Source organism: Saimiri boliviensis, chromosome 14, assembly GCF_048565385.1.
Source record: "Saimiri boliviensis isolate mSaiBol1 chromosome 14, mSaiBol1.pri, whole genome shotgun sequence".
In the NCBI taxonomy this organism is placed as follows: domain Eukaryota; kingdom Metazoa; phylum Chordata; class Mammalia; order Primates; family Cebidae; genus Saimiri; species Saimiri boliviensis.
In genome coordinates, this window is record NC_133462.1 from 55810014 (window position 1) to 55827204 (window position 17191).

General features: G+C 41.1%; 1 pseudogene; it reads right to left on the reverse strand.

Annotated features, from left to right (window-relative positions):
• The window catches only part of LOC101031775 (arf-GAP with GTPase, ANK repeat and PH domain-containing protein 1 pseudogene), a 40085-nt pseudogene extending 28990 nt beyond the window's left edge, over positions 1-11095 (reverse strand).
• Positions 11096-17191: the final 6096 nt, after the last annotated feature.

Below are 17191 nucleotides of genomic sequence, written 5' to 3' on the forward strand. Positions count from 1 at the left end.
ATGCAGCAGTAATTCACTTAGCATATAATTACTTTATTAATTATGCACTCAAAAATACAGGAAAATAATTCCTTAGGGCATACACAGAGGTAAGAAAACAAAGCCCAGACATCCCTTTTTGTGTTTTATCATCAGTCAACACTCACTTTTTAAAATAACAATGCAAGACAGTACCTTAGAACAAGGAATACATCTTCCTCTTGTCCTGATTCTAATGCAGACATTTTGACTATAAAATGTTATTCGCAGATAAATTCATGAGAACATTTGTTACTATGAATTTTAAATCCATATACAAGTCTATGTTCATTAATGAATATTTCAATAAAATAAAACTAATAGCAAAAAAGAATTCCAGGGTTGAAGCAGTTTCAGGAAAAAGAAGTTGGCAATATGAAGTTACAGCAAAAAATGTTTTCATAAAATAATGGGTATTATATTTGCGTATACAACTCTTTTTAAATTATAGCATGAGACAATACATATATACACATATGAAGCAATGGAAAGAGCACTGTTTTCACACTACTCTAAAATATTAATTGTATGTCATCAGCAACATAATGGCCCCCAAAGATGTCCATATCCTAAATCCTAGAACCTTACATGAAAAAGGTACATCATACATGTGATTCAAGTCTCTCCTTGACATGGGGAAGACTACTCTGGTGCTATGGAACAAACGCAGTGTTCCATCAATGTTCATGTGCTAAAACCTTAACCCCCAAGGTGATGGTATTAGGAAGTCAAGCCTTATGGGAGACTCTGCCCCCATGTCTGGGATTAGCACCCTTATTAAAGGCACAAGGGAGCTTGTTTGTTCCTCTCACCATGAGAAGACACACCAAGAAGGAAGCCTCTAGGATAAAGCAGGCCTTCACTAAAGGCACCAAAACTGCCAGCACCTTGATTTGCACTTCTCAGCCTCCAGGACAGCGAGAAACAAACTTCTGTGGTTTATGAGCTACCCAGTCTAATTCATTTCTTGTAGCAACTGGTATGGATTAAGACAGCAGGCTCATTTGGATAATGATGATGTCTTCATTAAGGGATAAGTAAGCACATGAGTCCTTGAGTGGAAAAGAAGGTAAGGAAAGAACCACAAGGACATGTGACCATAGAAGAAGGCTCCATGAGATGCAAGGTTGCTGATGGTGAGAGTAGAGAAAAGCCCAAAGCCAGAAAACGCAGGCAGACTCCAGAATCTGGAAAAGGCAAGAAAAAGAGAATCCCCTAGAGCCTCGAGAGACGAAGGTAGCCTTTCCAACACCTAGATCTTGGCCCAGTGAGATCCACATCAGACTCTAACATACAAGACTGTAATAAATTTGATTTAAGCCCTGACATGGTGGTAGTTTGATGCAGCAGCAATGGACTAGTAACATACACACACACACATACACACATACACACACACAGAACTACACACGTCCTGCTCTTTGAAACTGAGGCAGATAAACTATACATTACCATTAACTTAGCTGGGTGTGGTGATGCAGGCCTGTAGTCCCAGCTACTCAGGAGGCTGAAAGGGAGGATCACTTGAGCCCAGGAGTTTGAGACCAGCCTAGGCAACACAATGAAGCCACATTTCAAAAGCAAACAAACAAAAAAACACAACAAATCTTTGATTAAATTCATTTCCCAAATTCGCAAGAGGACAAAATTATTAGATCAAGAAAAAAGAGAAAGACAGAGCTACTGAATTCTGTGGTGGAAGCACAGGTATAGGCTGATACATAACTCTATCCTCTTGGCTAACCTGTCCCTTCTCATAAAAGATGCATGATCCTCTCAAACTGAAGCATATATCACAGACTCATACTCAGCACTCAATGCAGTTTTGTCCTGTGATTTTTTATACATCTGTGTCCTTGTTTTTGCCTCTCGTTTCCAACTACCTTACTCTAGTTAAAAAAATGGCTATTACCAAATGTGAGTTACATCCTCATGTACTAGTGCCAACTGATCATCAGTTGGATTTTTCTTCTTCTCTGAAGTCATAAATCTTTGGGCTTTAACATGTCTTCCAAGCAATAGAATGTTTTTTCCTGTTCATTAACATAAATTCTATATTTAAAATAAACACTTCACAAGTTGATTTAAATAACATATTAACCAAAATTCATTGGCCATGGTTCAGACATTTTAATTAAATGTGATGATAGGTCGAATGACCTAGCAGGACTCTAAAATGACTTTTAGTTACTGCTCTTTCCATATTGTGTTCAGGCTGAGGCATCCATAACTGATTCAAGCGCAATTCCCTTTCTTGAACATGAGATGTGTCTTTACAAAATAACTTATTTTTCTAAAATTACAAGCTAATTCTATAGTTCATGCATATGTAATCTCGCTAGATATCAGCTGTATGTGTATACACATATAGGTATTTGTATACACACACATTACATCATTAAAAAAAAAAAAAACTTATTAGTAGGATACTACCATGAAGACCAAGAGGCTTTGTGTAATGTGATGGAAACGTAATTGCAGGACAAACAACAGGCTGCTGTGAGGGCTGTATTTACTTACCCTTTACGCTGTAAGACTTGAGAAAAAAAAGGACAGTGGCTACTTAATCCCTATAATAGAAAATTTAGGGTGCAGAAAACTTCCTACAACTTATAGAGAAAATATCAATAGAAAGGCATTCCATGTATGTCACACACACAGTGTGACAGTACATAAAAATAAGCAGGTTGATAGTTCAGGTTTATGAGACCAGAGACAGAAGTAGTAGATGATGTCATAATTCTCCTTTATGAGTTACGAAAATTCTTCATTTTTATATATTGGTCAGGTACTTTCAAAGGTCCATGAGTCAAAGCTAAGACATGGAGAGATCTTTATAAAAATGACCTTTATTCTGAGAAGGTGTAATCATCAACGCATTCTTGAGCACACCTATGCACACATACACATGCATTTCCACATTCACAAGCCATGCTGTATGCACACACTGAAGCCTCTAGATTCCTTTTTTTTAAAAGATGGTGTCCTGATCTGTCACTCAGACTAGAAAGCAGTGTTAGGATCATGGCTCACTACAGCCTCAAACTCCTGGGATCAAGTGATCCTCCGTCAGGCTCCTGAGTACCTTGAACTACAAAAATGAGCCCCCATGCCCAGACAATGTTTTCATTTTTTTTTGTAGAGATGAGATCTTGCTATGTTGCCCAGGCTGGTCTTAGACTCCTGGCCTCAAGCAATCCTCCCACCTTGCCCTCCCAATGTGTTGAGGTTAGAGATGGGAACCACTGTGCCCAGCCACCAGATTATTGATTAAAAAGAAAACTTGTTTGCTGATATGTAGGCAATGAATTGATGACTAATAGTTCATAAATTAATAATTTATAAGTCAACATAAATGAGCTGAGTAAACACAAAATAACATCATCAATTAATCAATAGTTTTCAACTTCAAGTTTCTTTTTTTCCTTTAAAATGTAGCTCTGACAGAGACTACTACTTGCCCATTCCATGGAAAAGTCAGAGGTGGTTAAAATGTCAAAGGTACACTTACTAATACCTTTCTACCTTTTGTGTAGCTTCCTCTCAGTACTTCACCAGTTGGGACTGACATATTTCTCCAGCTGGGTTCAGGAGCCAGACAGGAACACACAGAACTGGGAACCCAAAGCCTTCTCAGACTCTAAAAGCAATGAGAACATAAATAAGCAAACGCATTATCAAAAAATGAACAAGAGATCATTATCAAGTACAGCAAGAAGAGAAGAAAGAATTTAATCTGCCAGACTTTCATTCTGACAAAGTAATTTACAACACAGGTCTCCATGTGACATGAGTGAATAGAAAAAAGAACCCAAATACCTGGTTGAACTGGAAGATGAAAATGAAAAAAGAACTCTTGCTTATTCAGCAGTGTACAATCTCATCTTGGCTACTAAAACACTTTCATGCAATGATTCTATGTAACACACGCTTTACTGCCATTTGGAAATGGAATTTGATTTGATATACTTTATTTGATTTCTTGTTTTAAGTATACTTTCTTAACATATTCACAGCTATATTCTTGGTGCAAACTTGCAAGTATAAGTAACTATTTCTGCTTTTAATAAACAAACAGTATAATTGGTGAAATAAGGTACACTCCCATGCAAAGGTAAGAGTATAAGATAAGACTCCAGAGTCAAGTGAAACATAACAGTCAAGAAAAAAAAAAGGTGAGAGTACCTGGGCAGTGGGGAAATCTTGGGTGTGGAAAGAATGAATCTATAAAACTGTTCTTCCCTAAGGGTTCAGCAGGATTTGGATGATACAGAGAGCTTTGTGCACAAGCGTTCCAGTTCTGCATGGTTTAGTTCTAATTTCAAAGGCAACTTCTAATGCAACCTGTGACTCACCCTGTCCTAAAATGTCATATGCAAAGGGTCTAGAGAAACCCCACCAGTAGCATTGTGAATCCCTGACCGCAAGCCTTTCCAGATGAATGCCAGGTCATGGTCTACATCTGATGACACAGAGCAGAATATCTGAAAAATTATACCTCTTGGGCTAATGGATTGCCAGTCACTATTATTCAGTGTAAAATACTATATTACATATGTGCAACTTTTTTTAATTGCAGCATTTCACATAGAAGTGATTAAATAGAAAAACCAAAAATTTATTCAGCTTAAAGGCAACTTAGAAATACTGATGCCAGAAAGATGCTTTAGCCCCAAGTCAGCTATTCTGAAATGCCACAAATATACCAACGAAGGGATCCTGAGGTATATAAATGTTCACACATTTTCAGCTCTACCTCTGTTGTGATGAATATGAAAACCTTAAGCTACAGTTATACCACAGCACAGAATGTGTTATATTTTACATCACTGAGCCTTAGTTTACAAATGGTAAAAAAATAGGGAAGGTAAACTGTGAGGTTTCCTGAGGAGCTGTTGTATCCAACAGACTCATGAAAATCTCTGTCAAATGTCCCCAGTATACAGCTCCTACCCAATGATGGGCTCAATGCAGAGAAACTATGCACATGTCTCAGTTTTCATATGCTCAATGGCAATAAAGGATTCCTAGGATAAAGTAAGGGACATAAATGACACAGCACACCTAAGAGACCATAATGCTACCTCAGAGTGCTGCAAAATAAAGATCACAGATGAAAGTTTTAGTTCATTAAAGCATGTAATCATGTATATTTCATTAGTGGGTTTTAAGTCTTATACTATTTACATTCTTATGTGGGAAGATATGTCTTGTTTGTTTTATGAATGAAATCTGAACAGGAAAAACTAAAAATAATCTTACAACCCAAAACACCAGATGTTAATGGGTAAATAATTCACCTGGAAATCTGAAAGATAACATCTTTTCATTGTGATACCAAGTATCAGTGACAAAGAAGATTTTATTTTTGGTATTTAGCTATAGTCCTCGGGAACAAGTGACTCGACACGCAGCATGCCCACTGCTGAACTGCCATGGCCTGACAGTCTGTTTATCTGCCAAACTGCTCATTACGTTTGGCAATCTTTGGTGGCCAAGCTGGAATACGGTGGTACGACGACCGCTCACTGTAGCCTTAACCACCCAGGTTCAAGTGAACCTCAGCCTCAGGCTCCCAAGTAGCTGGGGCTATAGGCAGGTACCACCATACCTGGCTATTTTTTTTTTTAATACCTTTAGTACAGACAAGGTCTCACTATGTTGCCTAGATTGATCTCAGACTCCTAAACTCAAGGAATCCTCACGCCTCGACCTCCCAAAGTGCTGGGATTATAGGCATGAGTCCTGTGCCCAGCCTAGCTGAAAATGCATTTAATACACCTAACCTATCAAACATCACCGCTTCGTTTAGCCTACCTTCAACATGAGAACACTTACATTAGCCTGCAGTTGGCCAAAATCATCTAACACAAAGCCCATTTTATAATAAAGTGTTGAATAACTCACATGATATATTAAATACTATACTGGAAATGAAAAACAGAATGGTTCCGTGGGTACATGAAGTAAGGTTTCTACTGAATGTGTATCACTTTCACACCATTGTAAGGTCATCTGACCACCAAGCTGAATATTTGTACTTCTGCACATTCTGCTTTACATAGAGACTGAGGCAAAGGAGAATTCACTTCATGCCAACACCATTTACTTCAAAGAAGTAACAACAATTAGAGTATTAGCTAGATACCAAGTACACAGCACTTCCCCTATATTGTTTTATTTAATTCTCATGACAAAATCCTTTGACCCCTTACTTGTGACTGGCAAGATACCCAACTTGAGTTTCATTTTCCTCATCTGTAAAAACAGGGGAGTGATACACACTCCCTGGAGAACGGCAGGGAAAATGGCACCGAGAATTTTAACCTGACAACTCAGAAATCAATGAGACCTCTTTTGACCACTCCCAGCTTGCCCCTCAAACCTTAAATGACCCCACCTTGGGCCTCAGCTTACTAGACCAAAGGCAGACACTCTCCCAGGCTGGAAAGCCCAGGTGGAGTTAGCTGCTCTGTGCAGAATGATCTCTTAACAGTGTTTTCACAAATTCCGTCCCACTTAGAATTGGATTCACAGTGTTCTCAGCCTCTGGTCATCAGAAAACCTGAAGAAACACACCTTCAGGAAGATAGGGTCAGCTTTCTTCTGCTGAGTGCATGGGGAAGTGACAAAAGAGGGGTAAAGGCCACGTGGGGTCACATCTGTAATCCCAGCACTTTGGGAGGCCAAGGAGGGTGGATCACCTGTCAGGAGTTTGAGACCAGCCTGGCCAACATGGTAAAACCTCATCTCTACTGAAAATACAAAAAATTATCTGGACGCAGTGGCACGTGCCTGTAGTCCCAGCTATTTGGGAGGCTGAGGCTGGAGAATCAACTGGAACCTGGGAGGTGGTGGTTGCAGTGAGTCAAGATCACTCCACTTCACTCCAGTGGGCAACAGAGTGAGACTCTGTCTCAAAAAAAGAAAAAGAAAAAGAAAAAAGGGGCAGGGGAAACCTGCTGTTCAGAGATGTAGGGTGCAAGAAGCTTTTGTAAATGTAAACAGGGAGGGAGGTGGCTACGTTTGTCTACTTTCTAGTTCCTGGTTCCAATTATACCTGAAGCTTTAACTGCATTTTCCATCCTTACAGTATCATGACAAAGCCTCCCAGATCTTAATCATAAGCTTTTCATTTTCCATAATACAGTCCCTACAAGGTAGTACCTAAAACACTCCAGCACTCTACCCTACCTTTTACCCAGCTATCTCTAAGTCTTCCTGCAGGTCCCAGCTTAAACATCACTTCCTCCAGGAAACCCTTCCTGACTACTCAGAATATCTTAGCTTCACCTTTTATATCATCCAGTGGCACTCCCCATCTCACCACACTCAGTAAATGTTATTACTGCCTCGTTGGACTGTACACACTAAAGAGTAAAAACAACTTCTTTTGTTCACTACTTTGTTCTTACTGCCTAGCACAGAAATCAAATACATGTTTAATAATACTGATTAAATGAATGAAAATCAAGAAACTGGTAGAGGTAACTGGAAGGAGTGGGAAAAAATCAACACTACTTTCTGATAAAAACTAAACTGCTAGATAACAGAGCCTTGTGAGATAAAGAAAAAATAAAAACAAAAAACTGATGGGACGCCGTGGCTCACACCTGTAATCCCAGCACTTTGGGAGGCCGAGTCGGGTGGATCACACCTGTAATCCCAATTACTCAGGAGGCTGAGGCAGGAGAATCGCTTGAACCTGGGAGGCAGACGTTGCAGCAAGCCAAGATCATGCCATCCCACTCCAGCTTGGGCAACAAGAGTGAAACTCCATCTGAAAAAAAAACCAAAACCCTAGTTACTTTAACCCTAACCCTTTCTAACACTTACCCTTTCTAGCTTCCTCTTGAGGTCTGTCTGCAATGACATAATCATTTTATACTTTACGGCCAATGTATTCAGGAACCCAAGCTGTAGTAAATGTTTCTAGGTAACTCAGTATAACAGAGAAAAGCCTGTAGTAGTTAAAAGAAAGAAAGCTCACAGGATTTGGTGTCTACACAAATCTCAATTTAGATCTCAGTTCTGCAATATACTTACTGGCTGTGAACCCTGAATGAGTTACCCGAGACCCAGTTCCCTTATGTGTACAGTGAAAAATGTAATACCTCAAAGTCAAGGATGAGAATGAAGCTGAAACCAGCAAGGCAGGCTTGCAACTAACATTAGTTGGTCATGGCGTTTGTATCTCATGCATACATCTGCTATTCAGCTCCTACTGGCCATGAGTTAAAACCCCAAAGTCTGCTCTGAGTCTGAGACTCTGGGAGGGACCTTGGAGAACATCTATACTGTGGGTTACTCAACTTTTAAAGCCACTAAATCCTTTTTCCAAATGGAATCTTACCCTGCTAACCTTAACAGTTACCTGTGTGAATTGAAGATGATAATGACTGAAAGGAAATTAAGAAAAAGAAGAAAGATGAAAGGCGGATGAAGAAAGAAAGGAAAGGGGAGGGGAAGGAGGAAGATAAGAGAAGAACAAAGAATGAAAAAAAGTAATTAGGGGAAAGGACGCTATATTTGAGGTTTCCTTATATGGGGTGAGGCGTGAAGCCCCTAAGACAGGAGAGGTTTGAAAACCACAGACAGAGCCCAATTCTTTCATTTTACAGTTGGGGAAATAAAAACATATAAATTTTGTTCCGTTGGCTATAGCTTTCTCCTCCTGTGGTTCTGCTCAGTTTCCAGAAAGCCTAGGATCTATATCCTTCCGGAATCTCTCTTCCTCCTCTGGTACGGTGTGGGCCATTTCAAAGCTAAGGCAGGTGGCCTTTCCTAGTGGAAGCAGAGACAGTGCAGCTACTGGATGAGCTCTTGGTCTCTCTGACCACATTTCCTTTGTCCTCTTCTATAACTTACCCTTATTGACAACAGTAAAGCCAGGCAATCCTTTCGCTTAGTTCTCAGATGTCTTATCCACTCTCAAGGCTTCAATTAATATCTCTATGGAGATGAATCCATGAGCTCTAGCCACATTCAGAAACAATATTTATTAAAAGCTAATAACATGCAATGGAGAGGGTTAATAGCAGGGTATGTCATCAACCTGATAAAAGACTATAATCTGGATCTAGGATTCAAATTCCAATTACATTTGTATTTCACTTAGGAAAGGAAAATGACACTAAGAGGACCTAGCATTTCCAATGGAGAGTCAGAAGGTCAAACAAGCCTACGGCAGTGACAAAATTATTAGTTCCCAGATCTAAACAACTTGACTATTAAAAATTTTATCAACTAGGAGAAATCTTATTGGATGGGGTTATCTTTTCAAGTGACATGTCCTAAACTTAAAAGACTTTTTTCAGTACACATTTTAGATAAGTTAATCTTGTTAAAAGGACCAAAGGATGTGATGGGAAATTCTGAGCCTCTTGTAATGAAACATGTTCACTGGCACACTTCCTGGTGAGTGCAACAGCAATGAGATATATGATAGAGAGATGATGCTATTGGCAACACTTTCTCTCTATTACTTTTTAGGGCCTTATTTCTTTGAGGCTCCACCTCCTAATTTAAATTCTCTCTGCTCCTAAGCCTGTGAGTTCATATTAATTTTCACATTCGGATTCAGCATTTTGCTCCTAAAGAAAGTGAAAATATTAAAGATTCAATTAAAGTCTCTTTAAAATGAATTTTAAATAATTTTTCTATCTAGTTACAATACTTGATAAAACATGCCTTCTATGGCATTTCCAAAATTATGATTTAAATTTGAATACATTTCTGAAACAGATGTTATAATTTATACAGTAAAATGCACAAAATTCTGCAATTATTAATTACACTAAGGAAACCAGGGTCTTTTCCTAAAAACAGCTGAAAATAGCAGTGTTTTGTGAAGTCTACAATCTTAAGAATAACTCTCTAGTTCTATAACCTCAGGATACTTCCTCACCTGAAAAAAGGAATAACACCATCTTTTCCTCCCTCAATGTGGCTGTTTAAATAAAATGAAATAATGTATGCAGCACAGTACCTGCCACGACGTGCTCAATACATTAGTTTACTTCCTTCAGTCAACACAAAAGACACATTCACAAAATTCAGATTTAGGGGAATCTACTTCCACAAGTCTTCACCAGCACAAAATGCGACATACCGCAAAAAAAAAAAAAAAAAAAAAAAAAAAAAAAAAAAAGCAATACTGTCACCATCATTTCGCTTTTCTAAGGGACCTAAATCAAGTTGAGGGAGCCTCCATGTGATTCTGCAATAACTCCATTAAAGCTGCATACCTACGGACCACTAAATCATTAACAGCAAAGTCCATAGCAATTGGGCTAAAACATCCGGGAGCACTTATGCTGGTTAAAAAAAAAAAAAAAGAAAAGAAAAAAAAAAAGCTCCCTTGGGGGCTAAAAAAAAAAAAATCCAATTAGCCCCAACTCTAAACGGAGCTTTAATAAATCAAGAGAGTGATGCTGGTTTATCCTTACTGAAACGGCAACAGTGCGATATTAAAATGCACTTAAAAGCAAAAACTTCAAGACGGAAACATTCCAACAACACTGGTGTCGGTAACGCGTTTTAGAAAGCCTGCGCGCAGACCACCACTAGCACCATTAGCACCGCTGATGACATTTAATCAAAGCCGTTGGCTGAAAACAGAGGCGAGGAGAAAAACGGATTATTTCGGTGTTCCTCACACAGGCGGAGACGAGCCGCTTTCAGGACCTCAGCTGCAGCAGCCGCCAACCCCGACAAGCACCAGCTTTACAACCGAAGGTCAAAAAGGCGGCCCTGATGCTAGCAACCCGAGGGGCGGAAGCGCCTCCGCTGCCCTGGCCGCTCCCCGCGCCCCTTCCCAAGCGACCGCGGGTCGGAGAAGCGGCGAGACAACACCTAAACCTCGACCGCCCTGGCGCGCGTACGGCGGCCAAGCCCGGCCCGGCGCCCACACTCACCACGCTGTGCTGCAGGCGCCCGGGGCGGTGCGGCCCCGAGGCGAACACCTGCCGGTGGCCCATCTCCACGCCGGCTGCCAGGCCATCGCGCCGGGCTCCACGGTCCGCGCACTCCCGAAGGGACCCGGGACCCGCCCCCGCCGGTGCAGCTGACCGGGAGGCGGAAGGAAGTCACCCAGCCGGAGAGCGGAAGAGCGCGCGCCTCCCTGATTGGCCCACGGCGGGGTGGAGGGAGGGGCGGGCCAGGGAGGGGCGGGGCCAGGCAGCACGTGTGCACGTTGGTTCCTCGCGGCTGGGGACTGCCATCCCAGCACTTTGGGAGGCAAAGGCCGGCGGATCTCTTTTGATCGAGTTCCGGAACAGGTCTCTACTAAAAATACAAAAATTAAGGCCCAGGCAGTGGCTCACGCATGTAATCCCATATTTTTGGGAGGCCGAGGCGGGCAGATCATGAGGTCAGGAGTGCAAGACCAGCCTGGCCAACATGGTGAAACCCTGAATCTACTAAAAATACAAAAATTACCCGGGCGCAATGGCAGGCGCTTGTCATCCCAGCTACCTGGGAGACTGAGGCAGGAGAACTGCTTGAACCCGGGATGCAGAGGTTGTAGTGAGCTGAGATCGTCCCACTGTACTCTAGCCTAGGCGACAGAGTGAGACTCAGTCTCAAAAAAAAAAAAAGGAGGCACTATCCTCAGCCCCCACACCCGGAGGCTTCATCTCAGAAACAAAAAAAGAAGGAATGAAGGAAACTAGGGGAAAAAACAATAATAGTTTCAGACAAGACCCATGGGTGGATGCTATCATTAGTGAGTAAAAATTTGATCACAGTCTCAGAGAACATCCCTCAAGATATCTACGGTAATACCTGTTAAAGGATAAACAGGCAGACACCACCTTAACCAAGTGATTAACATCTAACATACAGCAACATCCAGAATTCTCAGATATGCTGTGCTGAGCGGCCTGGGCAACAAAAGTGAAATTCCATCTCAAAAGAAAAAAATAAATAAATAAATAAATAAATCAGATGAGCCAAATGCAGTGGCAGACACCTGTAATCCCAGCTTCTTGGGAGGCTAAGGCAGAAGGATTGCTTTAGCCCAGGAGTTTGAGAAAGACCCTGTCACAAAACAACAACAACAAAAAACCCTAAGAATAACTGTCCTAGACTGTGTATATATTTCAGCTTGGGTGTGTATGAATTCGGATTTTATTTTTTAAAGGACCCCAGGTGATCTAAAGTTCAAATAAGATGGACAGTCATTGCTACAACTCTTTCTTCTCAGCTCACTTTGTCCTGGGCCTATATTTCATGGTTTTTTAGGTCTACTGTGGAAGCATCTTCTCTAGAGAACAAAGACAAAGCAACAGAATGCAAATTCTTTCAATTCCTTTTGGAGTCTATTCCCTTCTTCTCCTGTGTACAAATATTAATTTCTATGGAATTATGCTGATGAGAAAAAATAAATTACATTTAAGTGACTGACACCAAAAACGAATTACTTCACAGATGAAAAATCTGGCCCTAGTGACACCTTCTGGTCCTCGGTATCTTCAATTTTAAAATCTTGTTTTGATTTTTATTTCTAATTGTTAAGCTGAAGTGTTTCTTTAAATTTTTAAATTGGTTAAAGGGGTGTGTGTGTGTGTGTGAGAGAGAGAGAGAGAGAGAGATCTTGCTGCCCTATCCTCACCGGCCACATCAATCTACACTGATACCATTTTAATTAGTTTCCTGTTTATCCTTCCATTATTTCCTCATGCAAACACAAATAGATATTAATTTATTTACATGTATTACAGTAAAGTAGTTTGTAAATCTGAAGAGGCATTGGACTAATCCACAGAGCTCTTTAAACATGTGGACACCTAGTTTCCATTTCATACCTATTGACTGAACAAAACCCCTGCAGAGTGGAGCCAGGAACTTGACAAATTTCTCCCAGGTGGCTTTCCGTGACAGACACCTTTCAGGGTACTTACTACGGCCCACATCACCTTTACCCAATAGGGATTTGTTTCATTTTGTCTGTGCTGTTGAGAGTATTGCTCCTGGCCACAGCTGATGAGGTACTACCCAGGCCAGACAGGAGTCCCTTCTAAGGCAGAGCTGGGCCAACTAGCTCCTCTTCTCAGAGAACCTGGAGCTGGAGCACAGAGACTCCGAGGGGCCAGGCTGGCTGGCGGAAGACTGTTTGCATAACCAGGAATACTGGGATGGGCCACATGCACCAAGACTTCATTCTGCAGACAGAGGTAGAGGAGCCAAGTAATAGACAGACCTGAACTGCAGAAACAAGGCCTGCTGCTCCACAGAGAATGACAGACACACTGCCTTGGTTCCTGGTGACTTTCCAGTTCTTCAATCTAGTCCTCCATTCCTCAGGTCTTCAGCAGGTTTTCTGGAGTGAGTGACAGCAGCAGGAGTTTCAGGAGTCATCCTGGAGACCATCTGCTACTCTAAACATGCAGCGGATTAGTGTTGTGAGTGTGGCTGTTATCTGGAGGCAGGCTGCAAAGCTGCAACTGACTCTGGCAGTTATTTCTCTGTCTAGGTCTTTGCTTTCGTTTGGAACAGATGTATTTACTGCTCAAGAGTGCAAGTGAGGAGACAACATGGAAAGAAAAGAAAAGAAATTTATTTCAGAAATCTTATTTCAGAAACAAGATTTCCACTATAAATTGAGAAATAAAAAATTTAAGTAATTTCAAAAGAACTCATAATTCTGCTTGACTAGTATTCCGTAGGATGACAGTGGCAATGTGGCAGCTTTTCAACCTGCCCCCAGATAGCAGCCATGCCCACAGCTCTAACTCACAACACATTCAGAGTAACAGATGATCTCCAAGACCAGTGCTCCAACTCATGCTGCCTTCACTCACTCCAGAAAACCTACTGAAGTGACAGAGTATATTTGCAGAAATAACCTTAACATTATTCTACTTTTTTTTTTTTTTGAGATGGAGTCTTGTTCTATCACTCAAGCTGGAGTTCAGTGGCACAATCTCAGCTCACTGCAACCTCTGCCTCGTGGGTTAAAGCAATTCTCCTTCCTCAACCTCATGAGCAGCTGGGATTACATGCGTGTGCCACCACATCCAGCTAATTTTTGTGTATTTAGTAGAGATGGGGTTTCCCCTTGTTGGTCAGGCTGGTATTGAACTCCTGACCTCATGATCCACCTGCCTCGGCCTCCCAAAGTGCTGGAATCACGGGTGTGAGCCACCACACCCAGCCTATTCAACTTTTATTTTGGGTCAAGATACAAAGTCTTGGTCTTGGAAGTCCTGAAACCCGAATTAAAGTTCTTGCACAGTCACAGCTCTGTGCTTGTAACCTTGGACAATTAACCTCACTGAACCTTAGTATCTTCCCCTGTAAAATGTAAAGAATATTTATCTCACGTATAATGTTACTTGGATGAATAGTTATGTGACTTATTTCATAAATTCAGTGCAAATACAAACTGTCACTGCCATCTAGATTTTTATCACTTTAATCTCCAATCTTTTTCATTATTTTAATATAATTTTAAATAATTACTCTTTTTTTTCTGGAGACTGAGTCTCACTCTGTCACCCAGACAGGAGTGCAGTGGCACAACCTCGACTCATTGCAATCTCTGCCTCCCAGGTTCAAACGATTCTCCTGTCTCAGCCTCCCAAGTAGCTGGGATTACAGACAGTCTGTAAATTTTTCCCTATTTTTAGTAGAGATGGGGTTTCAGCATTTTGGGCAGGCTGGTCTCAAACTCCAGATCTCAAATAATCTGCCCACCTCAGGCTCTCGAAGTGCTAACATTACAGGCATGAGCCACAGTGCCTGGCCCCTAAATAATTAAATGTAATAATCATTCTCATTCTCATTCTTTTTGTTAATAATTGTAAACTCCACATAGTTTTCTTTATATTTATTTATTTATTTATTTATTTTTGTGAGGGGGACGAGTTGTCTCACCCTGTCACCCAGGATGGAGTGCAGTGGTGAAATCTTGGCTCACTGCAACCTCTGCCTCTGGGGTTCAAGTGATTCCCCCACCTCAGCCTCCTGAGTGGCTGGGATTACAGGTGCCCTCCAACACGTCCAGTTAACTTTTGTGTTTTTTAGTAGAGATGGAGTTTCACCATGTTGTCTAAGCTGGTCTCAAACTCCAGACCTCCGGTGATCCACCTGCCTTGGCCTCCCAAAGTGCTGGGATTACAGGCATGAACCACTAGGCCTGGCCAGTTTTCCTTATATTTCATTAGATATAAAAATCATGAGGCCAGGCATGGTGGCTCACGCCTGTAATCCTAGCACTTTGGGAGGCTGAGGTGGGTGCATCATCTGAGGTCAGGGGTTTGAGACCAGCCTAGCCAACATTGTGAAATCTCGCTTCTGCTAAAAATACAAAATTAGCTAAGCATGATGGTACACGCCTATAATCCCAGCTATTTGGGAGGCTGAGGCAGGAGAATCCCTTGAACCAGAGAAGTGGAGGTTGAAGTGAGCCAAGATCATGCCATTGACTCCAGCCTGGGCAACAAGTGAAACTATGTCAAAAAAAAAAAAAGATTATATATATATATATATATATATATATATATATATATGTATATATATATATATTCCAATTTTTAGAACATAATAACTACATAGGACTTTAGAATAGTTAAAAGTGGCTGGGCACAGTGGCTCATACCTGTAATCACAGCACTTTGGGAGGCTAAGGTGGGTGGATCACGAGGTCAAGAGTTCAAGACCAGACTGGCCAACATGGTGAAACATCGTCTCTACTTTAAAAATACAAAAATTATCTAGGTGTGGTAGCAGGTGCCTGTAATTCCAGCTACTGCAGAGGCTGAGGCAGAATTCCTTGAACCCGGGAGGTGGAGGTTGCAGTGAGCCGAGATTGTGCCACTGCACTTCAGCCTGAACAACAAGAACAAGATTCCATCTCAAAGACAAATAAATTAATTAATTTAATAGTTAAAAGTGCTACTGTAGAGTCTACGTGACTTAGCCAGTGACCCAAAGACAGAGCTAGGATTAACCCTTATTCTTTCTTCTAATTTCTATGTTGTTTCCATTATACAAGAATGTGCCCAGAAAGTCCTATACAACAGAACTCTGGGAAGAGCTAAGCTGAGAAATGGTACAGAACACCTCCTTCAACCCCCAAGAAAATAAACACATTATAAACAAAGAATAAAAGTAAGATGAAACTGCAAGGAACACAGCAAGCATATTTTAAAGGGCAACCCAGAAAGGAGCTAGGAGTGTTAAGTACAAACCATCAAGACTCAAGAGAAAAGGAGAAGGCTTCACAGAATCAAAAGTTCGCAAGAAGCCAGGCATGGTGGTTCCCACCTGTAATCCCAGCATTTTGGGAGGCTGAGACAGGAGGATGGCATGCTCATAGGAGTTTGAGACAAGCCTGGGCAACATAGCAAGTCTCCAACTCCACAAAAAAATTTTAAAAATTAGCTGGTCGTGATGGCTCCTGCCTGTAGTCCCAGCTACTTAGGAGGCTTCACTGAGGGAGAAAGGAGCCCAGGAGTTGGAGGCTGCAGTGAGCTATGATCACTGCACTCTAGCCTGGGCAACACAGTGACACCTGGTCTCTGAAACTAACTAAACAAATAGCAGGAAGAAGAAAAGAAAGAAAGCTCTAGAATGTAGAAAGAGAATGAGAAGACACATACCCAGGCTCAACCAAGAAAATTAAAAATCAATAATAATTACTCTCCAAATTGATTTTATGAAATCAATGCCAAACAGTAATACATAAACAAATAAATAAATCCTGATACAAACTAGTGAAATGCATGTAGAAATATAAGCAAACAAGAGCGCAAAAGGACACTTGCACACTCAGAGTCAAGTAGGACTGGTTCCGCACTGTTAAAGGAGATAGAGGCTGGAGGGGGGGAAATGGAGAGTGCCTGCTAATGGGTCGGAGGTTGCTTTTTGGGGTGATGGAAGTGTTCTGGTAGTCAACAGTGGTGGTGGTTCCAAAACTTTGTGAATATATACTGAAAACAATCTAACTCTATACATCTTAAAGGCTGGGGTTTTCTTTTTTCCTATAAGTAAATTATGTCTCCAGAAAAAAAAAAAAAAAAGCAAAGTGTAGTCTCTTAAAAAAAAAAAATCCCTTATTTTCTCAGATCAATTATTTCAGAAACTAACACTTAAAAGAGAGATCCCTTCACTCTGGAGAGATGATAGCAACCCAGACAAGGCATGGACCTGGAGTAGGATGACAGATCAG